Source organism: Mauremys reevesii, linkage group 4 (genome assembly GCF_016161935.1).
Source record: "Mauremys reevesii isolate NIE-2019 linkage group 4, ASM1616193v1, whole genome shotgun sequence".
Classification (NCBI taxonomy): Eukaryota; Metazoa; Chordata; order Testudines; family Geoemydidae; genus Mauremys; species Mauremys reevesii.
This window is the reverse complement of record NC_052626.1, coordinates 83987380-84011465: the sequence shown is the minus strand read 5'-3', so window position 1 is coordinate 84011465 and position 24086 is coordinate 83987380. Positions and strand designations below refer to the sequence as shown.

The 24086-nt window shown below is 44.4% G+C and overlaps 1 long non-coding RNA gene across 1 annotated transcript; it reads right to left on the bottom strand.

Moving 5' to 3' along the window:
* Positions 1-11462: 11462 nt before the first annotated feature.
* On the bottom strand, positions 11463-14466 carry LOC120404990. Its single transcript, XR_005598301.1, has 3 exons — positions 14439-14466; positions 13512-13600; positions 11463-11550 (listed from the first exon to the last, which is right to left on the bottom strand). It is a non-coding gene; the product is annotated as an uncharacterized LOC120404990 (long non-coding RNA).
* Positions 14467-24086: the final 9620 nt, after the last annotated feature.

Sequence of the window (24086 nt, the reverse complement as noted above, 5' to 3'; positions counted from 1 at the left end):
AAGAATTTGACACATAACATTTGACTATGGATCTGAGTAATGTTTTGAAAATTATAAAGTTCAGGAGTATTTGGATCGAGTTTTGGTATGGTCCATTATTAAAAAAAAGGTCGTGTGTGTTTGGTATGGATTCTGATTTTTTAAATTCCTCCTTTAAGTGCAGGAACTATTGGTTCTAACTGAGGAGTACCTCTAGTTTTCATACATTTTTCTTTATAACACCCTTATGTCTTATTTAAATAAATAAACAAATAAAAGGAGGAAGATGTATTGAATTGAAGCTACAAATACCAGCATGGTTTAGCCACCATTGCCAAATAGTGTAAACAGTTTTACCAAGCAGAACAAATAAGATACTCAAGACTAGCCTATAAATACACAAAGTGGTGTTTATATGACGATTTGTAGATCAAGCAGACTACAGCACGTTGTGTTCAAATTGGTGAGTCATAAATTAAATTTGTTTGTGTCTTTTTATGTTGATTTATATCCAAGGTCCTGCATTCATGGACTAAGATGTTCTGTAAATAGATTCCACACACATTAGTGTACCTGCACATTTCTGATATATTTCTTTTGATTATAGACATTCAATGGCTGATTACAAGTAATTGATCATCTGTAGTTCCAGCAAAGGTGAAAGCTGAAAAGTACTCACTCCTGGGGCCGGCTCCAGGTACCAGTGAACGAAGCAGGTGCTTGGGGAGGCCAATGGGAAGGGGCAGCATGTCCGGGTCTTCGGCAGCAATTCGGCGGCGGGTCCCTCAGCCTTGATCTACACCAGGGGTCGGCAACCTTTCAGAAGTGGTGTGCCGAGTCTTCATTTATTCACTCTAATTTAAGGTTTCGTGTGCTGGTAATACATTTTAATGTTTTTTAGAAGGTCTCTCTCTACAAGTCTATATATTATATAACTAAACTAGTGTTGTATTGTAAAATAAACAAGGTTTTCAAAATATTTAAGAAGCTTCATTTAAAATTAAATTAAAATGTTGATCTTATGCCGCTGGCCCGCTGCTGGTCTGGGGTTCTGTTCACCTAGGCCGGCAGTGGGCTGAGTGGGGCCTGCGGCTGGGACCCCAGCTGGGAAGGGTCTGGCAGCCAGGACCCCAGACTGGCAGCGGGCTGAGTGGCTCAGCCTACTGCCGCTCAGGGGTTCCATCCGCCAGCTCCTGCCAGCTGGCATCCCGGCTGCCAGACTCGCTCAGCCCGCTGCCGGTCTGGGGTCCCGGCCCTGCCCACATACAATGGGTACCTACCTTCTCCCTGGTTCTGGCCCATTCTTTTCCTCTCTCTGCACTGAGCTGAGGGTGGGAGTGGACCGAGCACAGAGCTGGGGGTGAAGGGTCTGGCCAGGAGCTAGAATCGGGGAGGGGGCTCAGGGTTGGGGCAGGAGGTTTGAGTGTGGAGGCACTTACCTGGTCAGCTCCCATTTGGTGTGAGGGGTGCAGGTGGGAATATGAGTGGGGGTGCAGGAGCTCCCGTTTGGTGCTCAGGGTGGGGGTGAGGATGTGCAGGGTGCATGGGATGTGGGGGGGCTAGGGATGGGGTGCAAGTGTCAGGGCAGAGGGCTGGGGGCATGTGAGGGGGGTGCAGGTGTCAGGGTAGGGGGGCTGGGTATGTGTGGGGGTGCCAGAGTCAGGGCTGGGGTCATGGGAGGGGGTGAAAGAGTCAGAGAGCTGGGTGGTACAGGGCTCAGGGCAGGGGCCTGGGGAGGGTGTGTGGGGCTGCAGGGCTCAGGGCAGAGGGCTGTGTGTGTGGGGAGGTGAGGGGAAGGGTCAGGGCTCAGGGCAGAGGGCTGGGTGACTGCCTCCCCCAGAACCCCCAACCCCCTCCCGCTCCTTGTCCCAACTACCCCCTCCTGGGACCCCACCCCCATCTAAGCCTCCCTGCCCCTTGTCCCCTGACTGCCCCCCCTAGGACCCTACCCCGTACCTGTCCCCTGACTGCCTCAACCCTTATCCACACCCTCGCACCCAGACAGACCCCCTCGACTCCCATGCCCCATCCACCCGCTCCCCGCCCCCTGACTGGACCCCCAGAACTCTGGACCCATACCCCCCCGGCTCCCTGCCTGCCCCAACCCCTCTCCACACCCCTACCTCCTGACAGCCCCCAGAACTCCTGACTCATCCAACCCCCACAGCTCCTTGTCCCATAACCACCTCCTTCAGAGACCCCACACCCTAACTGCCCCCAGGACCCTCCTTGCTCCCTGTCCCTAACCCCTATCCACCCCTCACACCCTAACAGACCCTGGGACTCCCATGCCCCATCCACCCCCTGCTCCCTAACTGGCCCCTCCAGAGACCCCGCCCCTAACCACCACCCCTGGGATCCCACCCCCGCCTCCAACCCACCCTGCTCTCTGTCCCCTGACTGCCCCCAACCCTTAGCCAACCCCTCCACCCCAGCTCCGGACCCCTTACCATGAGGCTCCCTGCTCATCCGGAGTTTTGTCGCTGCCGCACGCACGCAGCCCCGCCCCACCCCTCAGAGCGCTGCGCGCGTGGCTGCAGGGCTCTGGATGAGTGGGGAGCGGTTTTCCCTCCCCATGGAGCCAAACGCTGCCCTGCGGGAGCACGCAGCCCCGGCCCCCAGAGCGCTGAGTGCGCGGCAGCAGGGCTCCAGGGAAGGGGGGGAAGGCTTGCTGCGCTCGGCCGGCGCTCCGGCCAGGGAGTGTGGACCCTGCGGCTTGCCGCATCGGCAGGATTTTTAATAGCACACTGGAGTCCCGGCAGGCTCCAGCGTGCCATTAAAAATCAGCTCGCGTGCCATCTTGGCACGCCTGCTATCGGTTGCCGACCCCTGATCTACACTATGAGTTTAGGTCGAATTTAGTAGCTTTAGATCAATTTTACCCTGCACCTGTCTACACAACGAAGCCATTTCTGTCAACTTAAAGGGCTCTTAAAATCGATTTTGGTACTCCTACCCGACGAGGGGAGTAGCACTGAAATCGACCTTGCTGGGTCAAATTTGGGGTAGTGTGGATGCAATTAGACTGTATTGGCCTCCGGGAGCTATCCCAGAGTGCTCCCTTGTGACCACTCTGGACAGCACTCCCAACTCTGATGCACTGGCCAGGTAGACAGGAAAAGCCCCATGAACTTTTGAATTTCATTTCCTGTTTTCCCAGCGTGGAGAGCTAATCAGCACAGGTGACCATGCAGAACTCGTCATCACAGGTGACCATGGAGTCCCAGAATTGCAAAAGAGCGATGGACCGAACGGGAGGTACTGGATCTGATCGCTGTATGGGGAGATGAATCCGTGCTATCCGAACTCCGTTCCAAAAGATGAAATGCCGGAATATTTGAAAAAATTTCAGAGGCCATAACAGGGACCCACAGCAGTGCCACGTGAAACTTAAGGAGTTGAGGCAAGCCTACCAAAAAAACAGAGGCAAACAGCTGCTCCAGGGCAGAGCCCCAGACATGCTGCTTCTATGATGAGCTGCATGCCATTCTAGGAGGTGCCCCTACAACTACCGCACCGCTGTGCTTTGACTCTGTCAATGGACTCTCATGCAACAGGGATGCGGATTTAGGGAAAGAGGAGGAGGAGGAGAACGTTGAAGTTAGCGCACAGCAAGGAAGCGGAGAAAACATTTTCCCTGACAGCCAGGAACTGTTTATCACCCTGGACCCACTACCCTCCCAACCCACCCAAGGCAGACTCACAGACCTTGAAGGTGGCAAAGGCACCTCTGGTGACTGTACCTTTATAAATATTGTACATGGTTTAAAAGCAAGTGTGTTTAATGATTAATTTGCCCTGAAGACTTGGGATGCATTCATGGCCAGTACAGCTACTGGAAAAGTCTGTTCACGTGTATGGGGATGGAGCGGAAATCCTCCAGGGACATCTCAGTGAAACTCTCCTGGATGTACTCCCAAAGCCTTTGCAAAAGGTTTCTGGGGAAGGCAGCCTTATTCCATCCTCCATTACCACGCCAGGCCAGTAGCACATAGTCTGGAATTATTGCATAACAAAGCATGGCAGCGTATGGTCCCAGTGTTTGCTGGCATTCAAGCAACATCCGTTCTTTATCTCTTTGTGTTATCCTCAGGAGAGTGATATCATTCATGGTCACCTGGTTGAAATAGGGGAATTTTATTAAGGGGACATTCAAAGGTGGCCGTTCCTGCTGGGCTGTTAGCCCGTGGCTAAACAGAAATCATCCCTGCTATGTGCCACATGGTGGGGGGAGGGATGAAGCAATCATCCCAGAGAATAGGGTGGGATAGAGGGCTTTAGTTGGGTTTGTGTTGCACGTTAACCCGAAAACCGCAGCCCCTCCTTTTAAATGGCCAACCCATTTTAAATGGCCAACCCAATGGGACATGAGGGCGCTGCTGTTTGAAACCATTCCCACATGTTATGAAGGTTAAAGAAGCCAAAAGACTGTGGCTTACCATGGCCTGCAAGCCAAATTCTGTTGCCCATGGCCCTGTGTGTGTGTGTGATCTCTCACACCGAACCAGCAGGCCCTCAATATAAGAGTCAAAATGCAACCTTGTAAAGAAAGCACACGTGCTATGTAATGTTAACAGCTTGGTTCACTGTGGAAGAGTCTACCCATTGTTCTCTAAAATATGTCTTTTTAAATACTACTCTCCCTTTTTTTACCCCTCCCTCAGCTGCAAATGTTTCAATGCTCATTATATCATCTCTATCCCAGAGGCTAATGAAGATTAGAAGGCAAAAAACATGCACTTGTGATGACATGTTCTCTGAGCTCATGCAGTCCTCCAACACTGAAAGAGCCCAGCAGAATGCATGGAGGTAGACAATGTCAGAGTGCAGGAAAGCACAAAATGAATGCGAGGACAGGAGGGAAGATCGAAAGGACAGGAGGGACCAGTGAGAGGAGATGTGGCGTCAGCGTGATGAAAGGAGGCATGAAGCAATGCTCAGGCTACTCAAAGATGAAACTCATTCTCTGGCGTATTGTTGAGCAGGACAGGCAGCAGGAGCACAGACCGCTGCGGCAGCCCCTGTGTGACCAACCACTTTCTTCCCCAAATTCCATAGCCTCCTCACCCAGATGCCCAAGAACGCGGTGGGGAGGCCTCCGGCCACCCAACCACTCCACCCCAGCGGACTGCCCAAGCAACAGAAAGCTGGCATTCAATAAGTTTTGAAGTGCAGTGTGGCTTTGTCCTTCCCTCCTCTTCTCCTCCACCACCACCCCACCCATTGCTTCCCTTCTCCCCCTCCCCTCCTGGGCTACCTTGGCAGTTATGCCCTAATTTGTGTGACAAAGTAATAAAGAATGTATGAATTTTGAACAACAATGACTTTATTGCCTCTGCAATCGGTGAGCAAAGTGGGGAGGGGAGAGCGGTTGGCTTACAAGGAAGTAGAGTGAACCAAGGGGGCAGGTTTTTGTCAAGGAGAAACAAACAGAACTTTCACACCGTAGCCCCCTGACCAGTCATGAAACTGGTTTTCAAAGCTTCTCTGATGCGCACCATGCACTGCTATGCTCTTCTAATCGCCCTCGTTTCTGGCTGTGCGTAAACAGTGGCCAGGTGATTTGCCTCAACCTCCCACCTCGCCATAAACGTCTCCCCCTTACTCTCACAGATATTGTGGAGCACACAGCAAGCAGCAATAACAATGGGAATATTGGTTTTGCTGAGGTCTAACCGAGTCAGTAAACTGCGCCAGGGAGCTTTTAAATGTCCAAAGGCACATTCTACCACCATTCTGCACTTGCTCAGCCTATAGTTGAACAGCTCCTGACTACTGTCCAGGCTGCCTGTGAATGGCTTCATGAGCCATGGCATTAAGGGGCAGGCTGGGTCCCCAAGGATAACTATAGACATTTCAACATCCCCAATGGTTATTTTCTGGTCTGGAAAGTAAGTCCCTTGCTCCAGCCGTTGACACACACCAGAGTTCCTAAAGATGTGAGTGTCATGTACCTTTCCTGGCCATCCCACGTTGATATTAGTGAAATGTCCTTTGTGATCCACCAGTGCTTGCAGCACCATTGAAAAGTACCCCTTGCGGTTTATGTACTTGCTGCCTTGGTGCTCCAGTCCCAAGATAGGGATATGCATTCTGTCTACCGCCCCACCACAGTTAGGGAATCCTATTGCAGCAAAGCCATCCACTATGGCCTGCACATTTCTCAGAGTCACTATCCTTGATATCAGCAGCTCAGTGATTGCGTTGGCTACTTGCATGACAGCAGCCCCCACAGTAGATTTGCCCACTCCAAATTGATTCCCGACTGACCGGTAGCTGTCTGGTGTTGCAAGCTTCCAGAGGGCTATCACCACTCACTTCTCAATTGTGAGGGCTGCTCTCATCTTGGTATTCTTGTGCTTCAGGGCAGGGGAAAGCAAGTCACAAAGTTCCATGAAAGTTCCCTTATGCATGCGAAAGTTTCGCAGCCACTGTGAATCATCCCTGACTGCAACACTATGCGGTCCCACCAGTCTGTGCTTGTTTCCCGGGCCCAGAATCAGCATTCCATGGCATGAGCCTGCCCCATTGTCACCAGGATGGACAAATTGCCGTGGCCCGTACTTTTAGAGAAGTCTGTGTCCATGTCCTCATCACTCTCATGACTGCCCTGTCGTCACCTCCTAGCCTGCCTTTGCAGGTTCTGGTGCTGCATATACTGCAGGATAATGCGCGTGCTGTTTCCAGTGCTCATAACTGCCATAGCGATCTGAGCGGGCTCCATGCTTGCCATGCTATGGCATCTGTGCAGAAAAAAGGCGCAAAATGATTCTCAGCAGTTGCTCTCAGTGAGGGAGGGGCAACTGATGACTGTAGCTATCCCACAGTTCCCGCAGTCTCCGCCAACTATTTGAATTCTGGGCTGAGCTCCCAATGCCTGATGGATCAAAAATACTGTCGCGGATGGTTCTGGGTACATGTCACCAGGTCCCGCCCCCAGTGAAAGCAACAGCAAAAAATCGTTTCTCGCCTTTTTTCACTGTCACCATATGTCTCCTGAGTGCTGCTGGCAGATGCGGTACTGCAGTGCTACACAGCAGCATCCCCTTGCCTTGCCTTGTGGATGACAAATGGTGCAGTATGACTGGTAGCCATCATCATTGTCTCATGGGTACTCCTGGCTGGCCTCGGTGAGGTCGGTTGAGAGTGCCTGGACAAAATGGGAATGACTTCAGGTCATTCTCTTCTTTAAGTTTTGTGTAATGGAGATTCAGTCCTGCCTGGAATATCATATGCCAGCTGGAGGTTTCTGCCTCAGGCTGTTCTCCCAGTCGGCAGCACCATGCAGTCGCACCTACCCCAGCCTACCCCTTGCTCCCATGGCTCATGAAGCCAGGACAGTAGTAAGGAGCAGTCCAACTATAGGCTGAACAAGTGCAGAATGGTGGTTCACTCTACTTCCCTGTAAGCCAACCCCCTTCCCCTCTCCCCTTTGATCTCTGCTTGTAGAGGCAATAAAGTCAGTGTTGTTTCAAATTCATGCATTCTTTATTAATTCGTCACACAAATGGGTGGATAACTGCCAAGATAGCCCATGAGGGGTGTGATAGGAGGGAAGCAACGGGTGGGGAGTTGTAGGGGCACCCCCTAGAATGGCATGCAGCTCATCATTTCTGCGGGATGTCTGGGGCTCTGACCTGGAGTGGACGTTTGCCTCTCTGGTTCTTTAGTAGACTTGCCTGATATTCCAGGCAGGACTGAATCTCCATTAGACAAAACTTAAAGAAGAGAATGACCTGGGGAGTCATTCCCATTTTTGCCCAGGCGCCCCCGACCGACCTCACCGAGGCTGGCCAGGAGCAACCAGGAGACAGCAGCAGACAGTACAGTATGACTGGTAACCATCTTTGCCAACTTGCAAAGGCAAGTAGCTGCTGCTATGTAGCACTGCAGAACCTCATCTGTCAGCAGCACCCAGGAGACATACGGTGACAGTGAGCTGAGCGGACTCCATGCTTGCCGTGGTATGTCGTCTGCACGGATAACCCAGGAAAAAAGGTGAGAAACGATTTGTTGCTGTGGCTTTCACAGAGGATTGGTGGGGCCTGATGACATGTACTGAGAACCACCTGCGACAATGTTTTTGCCCCATCAGGCACTGGGAGCGCAACCGAGAACTCCAATGAGGGGCTGAGACTGCGTGAACTGTGGGATAGCTACCACAGTGCAACGCTCCAAAAGTCGACACTAGCCTCGGTACTGTGGACGCACACCGCAGAGTTAATGCACTTAGTGGAGACACACACACAAATGACAGTATCAAATCGATTTCTAAAAAATTGACTTCTATTAAATCGAACTAATTTCATAGAGTAGACATACCCTCAATCCCTCTCAGAGCGAAGGACCTGCCACCGAATTGCTGCCAAAGAATGAAGAGGTGCGGTTCAGCTGCTGCCGAAGTGCCGCTGATCACGGCTTTTTTTTTTAATTTTCCTTTGCTGTTTGGGGCAGCAAAAAAGCCTGAGATGGCCCTGCTCACTCCACTGTCTGTCTCAAACAAATAACCCCAATCAGGAAAAGTCTCAAAGAAGTTATCCTTTTTCTGATGCAGGGCAAATAAATTATTATTAGCCCATTTCCATATTATGGGTGAATCCATGCTCCTGTAGACCTACATCTAAACAGGTATTGCTAACAGGATTCTAGCATGGTTGCCTTGATACCGCGGACTATGATTTTTATTAGCCAGAATCATGTTAAAAAATATACTTCAGGCCCAATCCTGTGCACAGTGAAGTCAATTGCTAAATACCCATTGCCTCAGTTTTCTACTATGTGCACTCTGCTTGGACATAGTGGAGAGGTGCAGCTGCAAGGAGCTGGCAGCTGTTCCCTGGTTCAGAGCCATCCAGACTTGCCTCAAGTTAAGGTTGCCCTGGAGCAGCCCTAACAATAGCTGAGGATCCAATGTAGCTGAGCTCTACCATGCCCCCCCTTTCCCTGATGCTGTGGGTGGAGAGCTGGCTGGTATAGAAAGCATCTCTACCCTTCTGTCAGCTTTACACCAACAGAGAGTTCCCCTGGAAAGGGGGAATTCTCCAATGACCTTCTCTAATCACAGTGCAAAGTAGTCTGGAGAATCCATTCCTGGTAAATGTCAGAATGTGAAGCACTCACATACTATGATGATGGGGGACATATAAATACCTTACTTAGGGTATGTCTACACTATGAGCTGAAGGTGTAAATTCCAGCTTGAGCAGACACATCTGTGTTAGCTCTGATCAAGCCATTGCGCTAAAAATAGAGTGTAGCTACAGTAATATAGCTGTGGGAGGGGCTAGCCACCCTGAGTACATACCTGTTTGAGACAGAAGGCATGTTCTTGGGCAGCTACGCCTGTTGCTTCTTGCACCGCCATTGCTATACTCTATTTTTGATGCACTAGCTCCATCAGAGCTAGCACTGGTATGTCTGATCAAGCTGAAATTTGCATCTCCAGCTCCAAGTGTAGGCATCCTGAAGATAGATTTGTCCATAGGATGCTTCTTGGAATATATTCCTATCTGTTCTGGTTTCGTTCTTATACTCTGCCCATCACCATGGTATTTGAGAGTCGGGAAAATCATGCTAGACCTCTGCTAGAAACAGCCATTTAAACAGGTGTGGCTAGCACAGTTTCAGCTGCAGGGTGGACAGGGCCAGACTTATTCATTGCACTGATTGACAGTCTTACACAGCATTTTTTGCAGATAATAAAATAAAAAAGTAAGCCTGATTCCTTACCTGTTTTCATATCAAAACATTTTTGTACCCTCCAATTCCAGGGCTTCTTGGGCAACCACAAAAATTCCAGAGCAACAGCACAAAAGTTGTGATACAAGACAGCTGTGGTTCCAGACAAACTGTGGAAGTAGTGGATGACTTCATCTATCTAGGCAATAAACTGTCAAACGGGCACAGAGAATTGGTTTAGCAGCCTCAACCATGAAGGAGCTGCATAGGGTCTGGAGCCAAAATAAAGTGAAAGTATATAGAAAAGTACAGATTTATCAAATCTGCGTGCTTCCAATCCTTTTACAGGACCAGAAACATGATTCTGCTTAAACAAGACATCAGGAGGCTGAAGGCATTTTTGTATGCCTTGCCAGCGGGGACTACAGTGTATAAGATGGCTTGATTTTATCAGTAATAGGGACGTATCATTGAGAATTGGCCTTGAGAGGACTAAAGTCATTATTGGCCACTGCTGGCTGACCCTTTTTGGTCATGTTGCCCACCTCAGAGACAAAATTCCCTCACATCGAGCCTTGAGAATCAGACTTCAGGTCAGGAGAGGACACTGCCTGGTCAGCAGCAATCATGTGGTAGCCCGATTAACCTGGCTACACCAGATCAGTAATGACCCTGTGGACCTTTTAGACACCTGCAATAAAGCCATACAGCGTGGTCATAGACACCAAAGGTCCGTACAGCCGAGTGTCCAAGCGTATCATTGTTGATGTTATTCCCAGTGTTAACTAAGCAATAAAATACTTCACTTGCCTAGAAGTACTCAAACTGCAGTCATGCATCTGTGCATTAGGGTATTGTCTTCAGGCTACTCAATTTCACACTTTGTGAAAAGCATGTGATTTTAGCAGGTGCATTGAACTAACACCTGAAATATTTACCAACACAAATGAGCCTAAGGCACAGCATTCAGAGCCCGGCCTGTGCCACACAGTCACTATCCTTCACAATTTTCCAAAGCTGTGTTTGCCTTGGACACCTCCTGACTCTATAGAAATTCCAAAAGATAAAAAATATATAATAATGTATTTTATTTATATAGCATTTTATACATTCCAAGAAGTGTCACAAATCTCTCTCTCTATATAAGAGCCACTACATCATTTATTATGAAGCTCACAGGTATGATAAGCATTTCACAGAGAATAAACAAACACAACAAAGAAACCAAAAGGTCCCTGCCCCAGGAAGCTTACAATCAAACAATGAAATGCAGCCACTACTAGTGTTGCAAGTCACAACAACATTGCACAACAATTTAAAACACCATCCGAGTATATATGTATTACTCATACACATAGGTTAGATAGTAGTTTACAATGCACACACTCACAGACAGATTCAGTTCTCCTTTACATCTGTGTGAATCCTGAGTAACTCCATTGGCTACAATGGAGTCACTGTGGTGTTATTAATTCACTTTTCAGCCCATCAATTCAATGATCATCATCTTCGTTCCCTTAGGTATTAAGGAGGTGGGAGTCAACCCAAAGGATCATCTAAGGAAGTATAGTTCTGTATATTTGTGCGGCAGTGACCCATCAGTCTTACGGCAGCAGCTAATTGGTATGGACTTCAGCCCTGTAGCCAGTTCTGACTTGAACACAGGCAGTTACAATCTGAGATGAACCACTTCTCCATTTCACCCAAGAGGGACACAGTCTTTGACCAGAAGGTCTCAGATCCAGTGCTTACTTTCTGCTTAGTTAATGCTCAGGCTAAAAATGACCCATCTCTGGATTATTTTTCCTCCCACCTCTTAGTCCAAGAAAACAATGTAATGTTGAAAAACGTTGTCTACCACTGGAGTTTACTCCACATTTTCTATAATTATCCCTGCTGAGAAACTCATTTTAGAGGAGGATTTTTTTTCCAATAGAGAAGGGAAAACAGATTAATTCCTTGGCAACAAAATTCTAATTAATCAAAAAAGTGGCCTTATTCATTCGTAGCTTCATCACAATATAACATCAGATATTTACTGCTGAAATTATAAGACTGATTCAGTGTAAAATCAGGTGGCTCTTAAAATTTAATTATAAAAATTATAATTAGGTTTATTAACTCTGAACAAATGTTTATCTTGCTTTGTGATTCACTGATTAGTGGAATAAATGGTTTAAGAAGAGAGGCAGGACTTTCTATAAACACTGTAGAAAAATGGTTATCTCCAAACTGATAGGCTGCCAATCATCCCACTAAACAATTCCTATTTTAGCAATGGATATTTGCCTTTGCTTTATTCGTCCTCAGCCTCATTAAAGCAAGGCTTCCATTGTGAGAGGAAATAAAACTTTCAAATTTATCAGATTTACATATAAATCCATTCAGAGCCCCAATCCCGCTCCCACTAAAGTCAATGTCAAGACTCCCAATGACTTCTACAGGAGCAAGCTCTCATTGTGTAGGTCTGATAATTACCACAAGTGTCAGAGCTAAATTTAGTTCTTTTGTGAGACTTCATTAACTCCAGGGACAAAACCTCACTCCTACTGAAGTCAATGGCAAAATTCCCAGGATTGGGTACATAGTGTTTAGACAAGCACATGCTCCTTCCTAATTAAATGGGTCTGATCCTGAATTCCTAAAGCATCCAAATCTCCCATTAAAATTCAAACTAAACTCTGTTTTCTAATAATTTACTTTTAAAAATTGCCTAAAACATGCCTATCGATATTAGATATTTTATCCCTTTTTTTTTTTTTTTTTAAGAAAACTTACATATTGGACCTAGCCTAGCTGGCAGTATCTCTTTAATCAAGTTTGCATGTGAAACCTGTCTTTAAGGAGTCTGACATTAGAAACACAAATAGTGCATGCCTTTTCCCCTCTCCTCACCCTCTCAAATTTGGAGGGTTGGATGAAACAGGAGATTAGTCCAAACTCAGTCTGATTTTTGGTTTTGCAAGACAAAAACTACCCTCAGTTTTGCCTCATTTCAAGTTAAAGATAATTTGAATAGACTCAGAAAGTGATGGCCATGCTGACTAAACGCATTAGTGGGACATGTTCTTGGATTTCCCTGGGGTTTATGAGACAGCGGGAAGCTCAGCGATTAACGTGTTATTTCAAGTCATTTCATGCTCATACAATTTGTTGGGCAATTTTTGTAAAATGTAATGAGTTATTCATAGAGATGAGTCTGAGCCAAAATCTAGCTCCTAACATCTCAAGAAGCTTGTATCTAAATTCAGCTCCAGAATCTAAAAGGGCTTAACTTAGAATTGTACTCCACAGGTGAGATCCACAAAGGTACCTAAGTCTCATATTTAGGCACCAAAGTCCCACTTTTGGCTTCATTGTGATATACAAAATTCCCACCAAACTTGTAGGCATCTAATCTTACTTGGCACCTAAGTTTTCTGTGGGAAAGTTCCCTTGGCACCTATATAGTGCTAGTCCACTGGAGGCCCTACGCAGGAATATTACCACTTCTCCCCCAAAACACATACTAACAATTAGTAGGGGGCCCTCTTGAGCTGCTCAGGGCCCTAAGCAATTGCTTAGTCTGCTTATGCCTAGCGCTGGTGCTGCCTCCCTGTAGGTGTTCAGGTGCCTCTCTTCTGCCTAAGTCCCAGAGCAAATCATGTTTGGCCACCTATCTCCCATGTAGGACCCAATCCAGCAGATGGCCTCTGAGCATGCCCACCAGATCTGGCTGCAGAAGACGCCAGTGGCATCCAGCTTATAACTTTTAGCCCGTGGTTACCAAACTCAACAGGGATGTGGGAGACTCAGATTCTCTTGATTCCCCCTTTACAGTCAGGGAAGAAAGGAATTGAACAAGGGCCTCCTACCTTTCAGGAATGTGCTCTAACCACTGAGCTCTGAGATATTCTGAGGTAGGGCTCCCTCGGTCTCTCCTGTTGAAGCTGTTTCCCTGTGGCTAAATAATGAAAGACTGATTGGAGGAGAGAGATTGGACTGGGGGTCTCCCAGGTGCTCTAACCACTGGACTACAGAGTCATTCCCACTCCTTTTCCCATTCTCTCTCTAGCCTAAGTATTTAATGATTTATCTATACCAACAGAAGAGACTGAGGGAGCCCCACATCAGAATAGCCTATAGCTCAGGCTAGAGAACTCTTCTGAAAGGTGGGAGAGCCAATTCAAATCTGTGCTCTCCCTCTGGTAGAGATAGAAGAATTGAACCTGGGTCTCCCACGTCCCCTGCAAGCGCTCTAACCACTGAGCTAAAAGTTATAAAGTGGGTGTGGGTGGCAGCAGCTCCTCCTCCTTCAACTGAGTTTTGTGGAGCAAGGCAGACACCAAATTCATTCCTGCAAGAAACTCCTTAGGTACCTAAGCTGCCTGACACTATGTGGTTGGCTCCTATTCGTGGATTGCGAAACAGAGCTAGGCGCCTATCTCTGCGAGAGGGAGGCAGGACTTAGCACACACCCTTCTAGTCAGCATCTCCCATTGGCTAGCTTAGGAAGCTCCCTGCCTAGTGAGCTGGCTTTTGTGGATCACATGCTTAGGTGCCTATCTCTCCCCATTCATTGTATAGGCAGCATAGGCATTCCACTCAGCTTAGTGGATAACAGTGTTGATCCTGTGATTTTCTAGGCACCTAAAAATTAGGTTCCATGACACTCCGCAGTCCAACACCTAAGTCCCTTCATGCCTGCATGTAGCACCAGATCCTGTGGGTTTTGCACAGCCTCAACTTTGCTGACATTAGTGGAAGGTCACGGGGCCCAGGATATTCCAATACTTGCTCACCACCTTTCAGGATCTGTCCTGTGATAAGTACCCCTGTGAGTTATGTAGGAAAGTTCTCTGTGCAGCATCTGCTTTGTGAATCCTGGTGTGAGAGGGAAGTTTTCTTTCAAACGAAAACACTCTTTTATGCTGAAAACCTGATCCACAGAAAGAAAAACACAAACATTGCTGGAAACGGAAGGGAGGGTACAACTTAATATTCCTGTACAGACAGCCGTAAGAGTATCTTTTAACATTTTAAACCTGAATAACTGTTTTCCCCTCACTTCTTCTGCTCCCTCCAAGATTAATGTACTAAAATGCATTTCAAAGTGACATGTATATTGTCAACAAAGATCATATCCATGATCTTTAGTCACATTGATTGACAGCCCTATTAATCATGAACAAGGGCTAAAATGAACAACTTGAAGGAGTGTGTATAGCCTGGTGACTATTCTCTCTTGCTACAGCTGTTAATTGTGGTTGGTATCCTCATTAAATGTGGTGGAAATCAGATAAATGACTCAGTCTCTGTGTAGTAAAAAAAATTAGCTAGTGGCATGTAGCCAAAACGTATAAGCCCATCTTTAATCAGTTTATTTTCCAATGGACAGAAAGCCTGCGTTATATTTTCTCCATGCCTGAGAAATGCATTATATTTGGTTTTAGCTAGCAGAAAGCAGACTTCCCTGTCTGTGGATAATTTATTTGATTAAATAATTAATCCATGTAATGGCTGGAAGCTGCTTCTGTATAAGCAAGTGCAATTTTCTACACAATTTAGGTATGTATGCTTTCAGATTAATATTGATGATGCACAAATAGCATTAGGAGACTTCTTAATTGCATGGTTCCAGATAAGGATTCTAGGTTTTTATATGGCTTGAGCATATAAAGCTGTCACATTTCCTCTCAATGTGAGACGAAATACACAGTTTGAAAGTAGCCCTTCTCTACACTAGAACTTTGTTCCTATGGTAGACAAAGAGTTCAAAGTTACATCAGAGTTACCAAAGGCAGAAGAGCTTGTGTACACTGCAAGGAACTGTTTTTACCCCTCTGTCATGTTAACCTCAGAGAAGGATTAGATGACAAGTGGTGCAAACAGTTATTATACCACTTCCACCACTAGAGCAGTACAAAACATGGGAGATCTAGATTGTATGCCTAGCACTGCCCCTGCTGTGTTGTCTGACCTTGGGCAAGTTACTTCACTGTGCCTCTATTTCCCTTTGTCTATTTAGACTGTAAGCTTATCAGGTCAGGGACTTGCTAACTATCTTATGTACTGGTATGGTCCACCTTAATAATTGAGCATCTCATAATCTTTAATGTATTTAGACTCACAACACCCTGGAAGGGAGGGTTATCCCATTTTACAGATAGAGAACAGAAGCACAGAGAGACTAAGGCTCAGATCCTCAAAATATTTAAGCTCCAAACTTCACCTGATATTTTCAGGATCTGGGCCTAAGTGACTTGGCCACGGTCACACAGCAAATGTGTGGCCAAGCAGGGGATTAAACTAGAATCTCACAAGTACCAGCTAAGAACCATAACCAGTGGATTATCCTTCTTTGTGCTTCTCTTACTATGCACCTGGCACAATGGGGCTTTGGTTTCAGCTGGGGACTCTAAGTATTACTACTACTACCACCTAGTAGAAAGTAGTAGTAATAAGACGACAAATAGGTGCAAAAAGGAAAGGTTTATGGGTGAAATTCTGCCCCTTTCTGCAGGCACTGAAGTCCTTAAATGCAGCAGAATTGCTAGATCTGAGGCAGGCTGAAGCGCAGCCTTGTGGGGTTGCTGCACAGCCCCTGTACTCCATGTACCAGAGCCCTGAAGCAGCTCTCTATGTACAACATGGAAGGGACTTAGAGGTGGGCCTGAGGTGTGGCCAGTGGATCCAGAGGTACATTCAGCTCCCACTGATAATGAGATAGGAGCCACTAATGCTTCTAATGTCCCAAAACTGTAGCAGTAAGCATCAAGCAGTTCCAATGGTGTTTTGTGGCTGTGCAGGGGCAACAACCCTGTCTTTCCAATCCTATTGGTGAACCCCTGCACATAGCTTGACTACTTCAGCTTTGTGCAGTGGTCCAGAATGTGGCCTTGTCATTTAGACATACAACTGAACATCACTCATATTAATAGGGAGGATTTTCCTTTATTTAAAACAATGAAAAGGTGTTTCTTACTTGAAAGGACATAGTGAGCTCCCCTCAATACAAATGGAGCTTGAAAAAGGTGAAGGCATAGCTGTTAACAGTCTATTATACTTGATATCGTGAGTGCAGCATGCTGTGTGTCTTCCCAGCCCCCCTGTCATTTTAATGGACAACTCTCCGTTGTGACTAAATACTGTGTTGGTCCCTTTAGGGTGAAATGGAGCAGACTCTACAGAATTGTGTGTACCTGACTGACAAGCTAGGATCTGGAGGAAAGCCAGACAGGCATTCACAGTGAAAAACTAGAGTTAATCACAATCTTCAATGGATGCAAAATTTCACTGTGCCAGGATTATTCAGGAAAAAAAACAGGTTCTTTGTTAGAAGGCTATGCTTTTCCTTGCATTTTCCCTGTGGGGGAAAAAAGGCAGAAAAATGACTATTCAAAAACATTTTAGTTTTTCTTTCAATCTGAGTATGAAAATTTCCTTATAGATCTATTGTTTCTATGAAAAACTGATGAGGTTGCCAAACAAAACGCACAGGGTTTTATTCTGAGGGACACACATGTTCTTGTGAATATTATCATCCTTTGTGCCTTTTTTGGTGGATGGACTATCACACTATTTTGCATATATAAGAATCTTGTAAGTTGTAGATCATCTTGCTTAAGGTACTTGTAATGCAGAAATAAGGTACTAAATGGATGTGCCTAATTACTAGTCTTTCATTAAATATTCTCTATGAACAGGAAACTGGGGAAATGTCACTGTTTGGGGGTGGGGAAGCATTTTATTTAAACAATAAAAAAGATTCAAATTTTCTTACTCTATTATGCTGATGATTGTAAGATTTTTTTTTTCTTGAGGGTTCCAAGTTTATTCACATTTTACCAAATTAAATAGCTCAGGATTAGAGCTGATCAAATTTTTTCCAAAGAAATGGTTTGAAGAATGGCCTTTATTTTTTTAAAGTTACTTTTGAAAAAATTGTTAAAATTATCAACAATTTTCATTTCTTCCTGAATTTTATTTATTTTTAAATTGAAATTTAACATTAAATGATCCAGTAAAGGAAACATTTTATCATTGTTTTAGTTCTGATTTAAATAAAATGTTGATAGATAACATGAAACAAAACCATATTTAAATAAAAAAATAAATTTAAAAATAAATTGCAACAATATTTTTTAAAATCTGTTTTTGACTAGCTGTGCTTGGTATTTTTGCCTGCAACTTACTCGTCAATTATAGTGTAGAAACTGAAAGATACAGGGTTCAGTAGGCCACTGCAGTGAATGGGTGTGGGGTGGTAGTATATCTCTTTGAACAGCAGATTGTCTATGTTTATAACAAGAGTGATCTTGGTCATCACTCTCTTTCTTCTGGTTTAAAGAACAGGAGTACTTGTGGCACCTTAAAGACTAACAAATTTATTTTAGCATGAGCTTTCGTGAGCTACAGCTCACTTCTTATGCTAAAATAAATTTGTTAGTCTTTGAGGTGCCACAAGTACTCCTGTTCTTTTTGCGGATACAGACTAACACGGCTGCTACTCTGAAACCTGTCTTCTGGTTTAGGGTCCCAACTTGTCTTCTGTGGGAGTTAGGAGCACAATGTGTCTCCTAAGATATACTTATCTTGCAAGATCAGGCTTTTAGTAGGTTGGAAGAACTGCCTTTTGATGGTTCCAAGATAGCAAACAGTATTAAGTTTGAGATTCCAAAGAGGAAATATGCTTAGATAGCATCTTAGTTAGGAGACAGTGGAATAACATTTGGAATTGAAAACTATGGACCATCTTCTGTGGGCAAGAGTAGACATTTATCTGCATCTGTTGTGCTTGCAAATAATACCTCGATAGATTTATTCAGCAAGAGATTTAGTGAGAGTTAAAATGAACCTTAGAGCATATTTCAGACAGAACTGTCAGAGAATGAGGGAAAGATAATTACTGTTGACACGTTTAATCCCTTTGTGGCAGATAAAGATAATTCATTCTTGTTAAGGAAATATATACAGTATATAGAAAAGTGTTTCAATAGAGATGGCATTTGGAATAGACTATGACAGGTACAAGTAAAGTTTATTTCAGATCTTGGTGGCTTTCTGGAGGATTTGCTACACTCCAGGAACCTTCTCTTAGGGAAAAAGAAAAAGTTTATCTATGTGATACTGAATAACTCCTGTTATTTACAGAAGCTGTGGGGAAACTAGCTAATAGAAAGAAAAGTCTGGTTTAAAATAATCAGAACAGTATTTTATATTTACCTCTACATAGTACCTTACATGTAAGGATATCAAAATCTTATTACTGTTATGTGATAATTCACATCACCTCAAAAGGGACAGATTAAGTATTATTAGTCCTATTTTGCTATATGCAGCACAGAAAAATTAATGGCTTATGGTATTGAGAACACCCATGGCTAAGTTTAATTTCAGTAGGAATTGATACTCAGCACCTCTGAAAGTCAAGCTATACATGACTTGCACAAATTTATACAGCAGGTAATTATTAAAATGAGGAATAGAACCCAGAAATCCTGGTACCCACTCTAGTACACTGGCCACTAGATCATGAGCTGAGTATTATGCATATTCTAGCCAGATTTTTATTCTGTGCCCATAACTATGGTCTCTGAGAGCCTGTAAGAAGGAAAACATATCTCCTGTGGAGCTGATCTAAGAACAAGCTTTAAAGAAGAATCAGTGTGAAACGAATTGTCAAACGTTAGAGAAACAGAACCTATAGGGGAAGCAGATTCTGAAGATGAAAGGATAGTTGAAACTATAAAGGAAAATGCATCCAAAAAAATTAAAATAAGAGATGTGAAGAAGTCTAAAATTTTAAGAAGGCAGCTTTCAAAATTAATGTGGTAAGAAAGCAAGTGTCCAGAGAAAAGAAGAACTAGGAAGAATTTTAATATTGTACACAAAGAAAGGAGAAAGCATTTCAAGCGGAAGATATTTTGGTATTGAATAAAAACGTGAATATTTGGCGGGCTAAATTCATTCCTGATGTAACTCCACTGAAGTTAACCCAGGGAGATTTTGGTCCTCCATAGGGAAAAAGCTAAGTGACATTTCTGTAAGAAGGGGGATGAATCCAGACTGGAATCTAGTCATGTATGTTGTTAAGTTTATTTGAACCAGAAGAAAAGGGTATCTGTGCTTTGTCACTACAGATACTTGTTTTTATTAATCCTACCATATGAAGTGTGCTACATTTCTTCACAGCACCACAAAAACGTAGGGCTGGAAGGGACCTTGAGAAGTCAGCCCCTTGCACTGAGACAGGACCAAGTAAATCTAGACCATCCGTGACAGGTATTTGTCCAGCCTGTTCTTAAAAACCTCCAATGATGGAAATTCCACATCCTCCCTAGGAAACCTATTCCAAAACTTAACTACGCTTCTAGTTAGAAAGGGTTTCCTAATGTCTAACCTGAAAGCTCCCTTGCTGCAGATTAAGCCCACTACTTCTTGTCCTACCTTCAGTGGACATGGAGAACAATTGATCACAGTCCTCTTTAGAACAGCCCTTAACATATTTGAAGACTGTTATCAGGTCCCCTCTCAGGCTTCTTTTCTCAAGATTAAACATTGTCAGTTTTTTTAAACTTTCCTCATAGGTCAGGTTTTCTAAACCTTGTATCGTTTTTGTTGCTCTCCTCAACTCTCTCCAACTTGTCCACATCTTTCCTAAAGTGTGGCCCCCAGAATTTGACACACAACTCTTGCTGAGGCCCTACTGGTGCTGAGTAGAACAGGACAATTACCTCCCATGTCTTACATATGACACTTCTGTTAATATACCACAGAATATTAGTCTTTTTTGCAGCTGTGTTACATTGTTGACTCATATTCATTGTGTTCCACTTTAATCCCCAGGTCCTTTTCAACAGTACTGCTGCTTAGCCAGTTACTTCTCATTTTGTAGGTGTGCATTTAATCTTTCCTTCCTAAGTGAAGTACTTTGCATTTGTCTTTATTGAATTTCATCTTGTTGATTTTAGACCAATTCTCAAATTTGTAAGGATTGTTTTGAATTCTAATCCTGTTCTACAAAGTGCTTGCAGCCTCTCCAAGCTTGATATCATCCAAAAAATTTTATAAGCATACTCTCCACTCTATTATCCACGTCTTTATGAAAAGATTGACTAGTACCAGACCCAGAACTGACCCTTGCAGGAACTCACTAGAGACATTCTCCCAGTTTGACAGTGAGCCATTGATAACTATTCTTTGAGTATGGTCTTACAAGAAGTTGTGCATGTGCCTTGTAGTAATTTCATCTAGACCACATTTCCCTCATTTGCTTAAGAGAATGTCAAGTGGGACTGTGTCAAGCCCCTTACTAAAATTAAGATATATATCACATCTACTGCTTCCCCACTATCACTAGACCAGTAACCCTGTCAAGGAAGGAAATTGAATTTGTCTAGCATGATTAGTTCTTGACAAATCCATGCTGGCTATTCCTCATACCCTATTATCCTCCAGGTGCATATAAATTAATTGTTCCAGTATCTTTCAAGGTACCAAACTTAGACTGACTGGTGTATAATTCCCCAGGTCCTCTGTGTTTCCCTTTTAAAAGAAAGGTACTATGCTCCTCTCCAGTCTTCTGGGACATCACCTGTCCTCCATCTGTTCTCAAAGATAATTGATAATGGTTTTGACATTACTTAAGGAACTAGCTGAAGCAAAGAATAAATTTCATCGAGTCCTGCTGACTTGAATTCATCTTACTTATCTAAATATTCTTCAACCTGTTCTTTCCTTGTTTTGGCTCTTTCCTTCCCCCTTGTTAATATTAATTGTGTTGGGTATCTTGACATCATTAGCTTTTTTAGTGAAGACTGAAGCAAAATAGGCATTAAATACCTCAGCTTTCTCGATGTCATCAGTTATTAGCTCTCCTTCTCTGTTAAATAGGGGATCTACACTTCCCTTTGTCTTTCTCTTGCTCCTGCTGCATGTGTGCTGGAACTAGGAGTGTGGCAGCAGGGAGTGCTGCAGCACCTTCTGGCTGCAAGTAGTTTTCATTATTTACAGGATTTACAGTTTGGTTCAATGGCTCTCAGCATCCCAACTATAAAATTGTTCCAGCAAACCCTGTCCTAATGTTTTTCAAGAACCTTTCTTATTGCTTTTTACATCACTTGCTAGGTGTACCTCATTTTGTGCCTTAGCCTTTCTGATTTTGTCCCAACATACTTGTGCTATTATTTTGTATTCCTCCTTGGCAAATTTGTCCAGTTTTCCACTTTTTGTAAGATTCCTTTTTGATTTTCATGTAATTAAAGATTTTCTGGACATCAGTGTGCTGTATAATGTTAAATGTGTCACTGCTCAGACCAAAACATTAGACCAAGATGGAGGGGTCTGTTGTCAGTAGCTACCAGTGTGGTGCTCTACTCTTGTTCGATAAGTCGTCTGCGTGCATGGTCCCTGTGTGCTGCCCCGGCTCTGCGCAGATAGCTGACAGCAAACCGAGAGAACCCCCAAAGACCACAGAGTCTAGTAAGGTATGAAGGAACCCAAGCCAGGTTTATTGTCAAACGAAGCACAGTAATAGTTTCCTATAGACTCTACAGGACATACTACAAATGTGCCCCCTGGCAATGGACAGAGCTCAGTCAGTGGTGGGACTTTCCACTGCCCCCAGGCTGGACAAAGATGCACACTCCAGGACCTACTTTTATACAGTTACAGGACAGATTACTCATCCCTACTGACGTATTGAGGTACAGCCCCTTGGCTCATTATGGTGCTGTCGCCCCTTTGATCATGTTGTTCCAGACAAACAGGTCTAGCCATCATGCTGTCCTGTCTTTAAGATGCACCTGCCTGTTCCTTGTTATGTCTGTGGAGTGTCCTGATGTCATCTTGGCACAAGTTCCTCTTCTTGCCACTTCTGTGAGTGAGGCCTGCCTCTGGCTCACAGCCCAGCTTTTGCTCAGCAATGCCTGGAAGTACTTTTGTGTCGGAGGTCTAGTCTGAGGCCTGAACCAGAGTTTATGTTTCAGGGCCTCATCTTACTACAGGGTCTATGAAAAATGTTCTTGTATTTGGAGTGATTATTAACATTTGGATAGAGACATGCATCTCATTCTGCAGAAAGAGGACCCAGACACTCCTTGCTGCAAGGCTTCATTCTTGATTAGGTCCTAGACAAGCTGTTTGATATCCTACTTGAGACAACAGACTAAATTTCATTTCAGACTTGTGGCAGAGGAAGTACAAGGTTTATGTATAACCACTTTTGTTACACCTATCACTCAGGACCCAAAGGTCATCCAAATAACAGAATGCCCCCTAGCAAGAACAGCTTACTCAGAAGTGCATACCGTATTTTGGTGGATGAATGCCTTTTACTATATTTAATGACACTGGAAGCAACTCCCAATTTTGGTTGTTGGAGTACTAATGTTTTGACACCTTGTCATGTGAGTGTATGGGTATGATCTGTAGACAACATCCAAACCTAAGAATAATTCTTAGAGAGACCTAGGCAGATAGAGTTGGGCAAGAAACCAGAATGTTATTGGTTATAAGCTCAACTTCTAAAAAAGAAGTGCATCACCATTTCTTCCAAGATCTACTGCTTAAACATTCAATTAAACAGCACTTGTGACATACCTATAAAAATGCTGTCTGATGGCTCCCAATATTACAGGAACCACCCTTTTTGCAATAGATTACAATAGACTGCAACCCCTTGCTCAATTGTCTCTCTCTCTTTTGGCTATTTTTTCCCCTCTCCTGTTCTTTTCTGTTTCCCTTTCCATTCTAACCTTGTTCTGTTTTTCCCCCCTCTCTAGCCCTCTGTTTTTCCTTCTTCTGTTCCCCTCCATCATCAGTAAACTACAAGCTGCTCATAGTACTGCCACCCTGCTGAGAACAGAGAAAATTAATGCAGCTTTGGCCAGTGGACTATGCAGCTTGCATCTGTGCCCCTTTAGCCCTGGTGGACCAGTGGGGTCTCTGTATAAGTGACAGGCTGTGGTTTGTGCCACAGCTGCAGTCATCTCTTCTCAGAATAGCTTGAAATGGTTTGTGGCCTTTGGTCTCTTATCTAGCTTGATCAGCTTCCTTAAATCTATTGCCCTCTAGATCCATACTCTTATTCCATCCTTGCCTGATCCTGGAACTTTTCTGTTTTCATTTAGTCTAGGGGAGGCTGTACAGTATACTGCCTCAACATAGTGTGTACTCTCACGGTACACATGTTAAACAGGCCCTTGTCCCACAACACAGTTTCCATTGTAAATAATAAATTACACCTAACTGGGATTGATTTTCAGGCTGCTGTTAGAGTTTCTCTCTTGTGTGATGAAAGATTTTGCTGCATGCTTCATTGTGGCCTGTAAAAATCTCCATTTTTCAAAATCTCATTCCTTCAAATGGCCATAAACCATACAAGCTTGACTTTTTGGGAAGATGACAACTTTAGTCTCCCGGGTTGCCACTACAGCACTTCACACAAA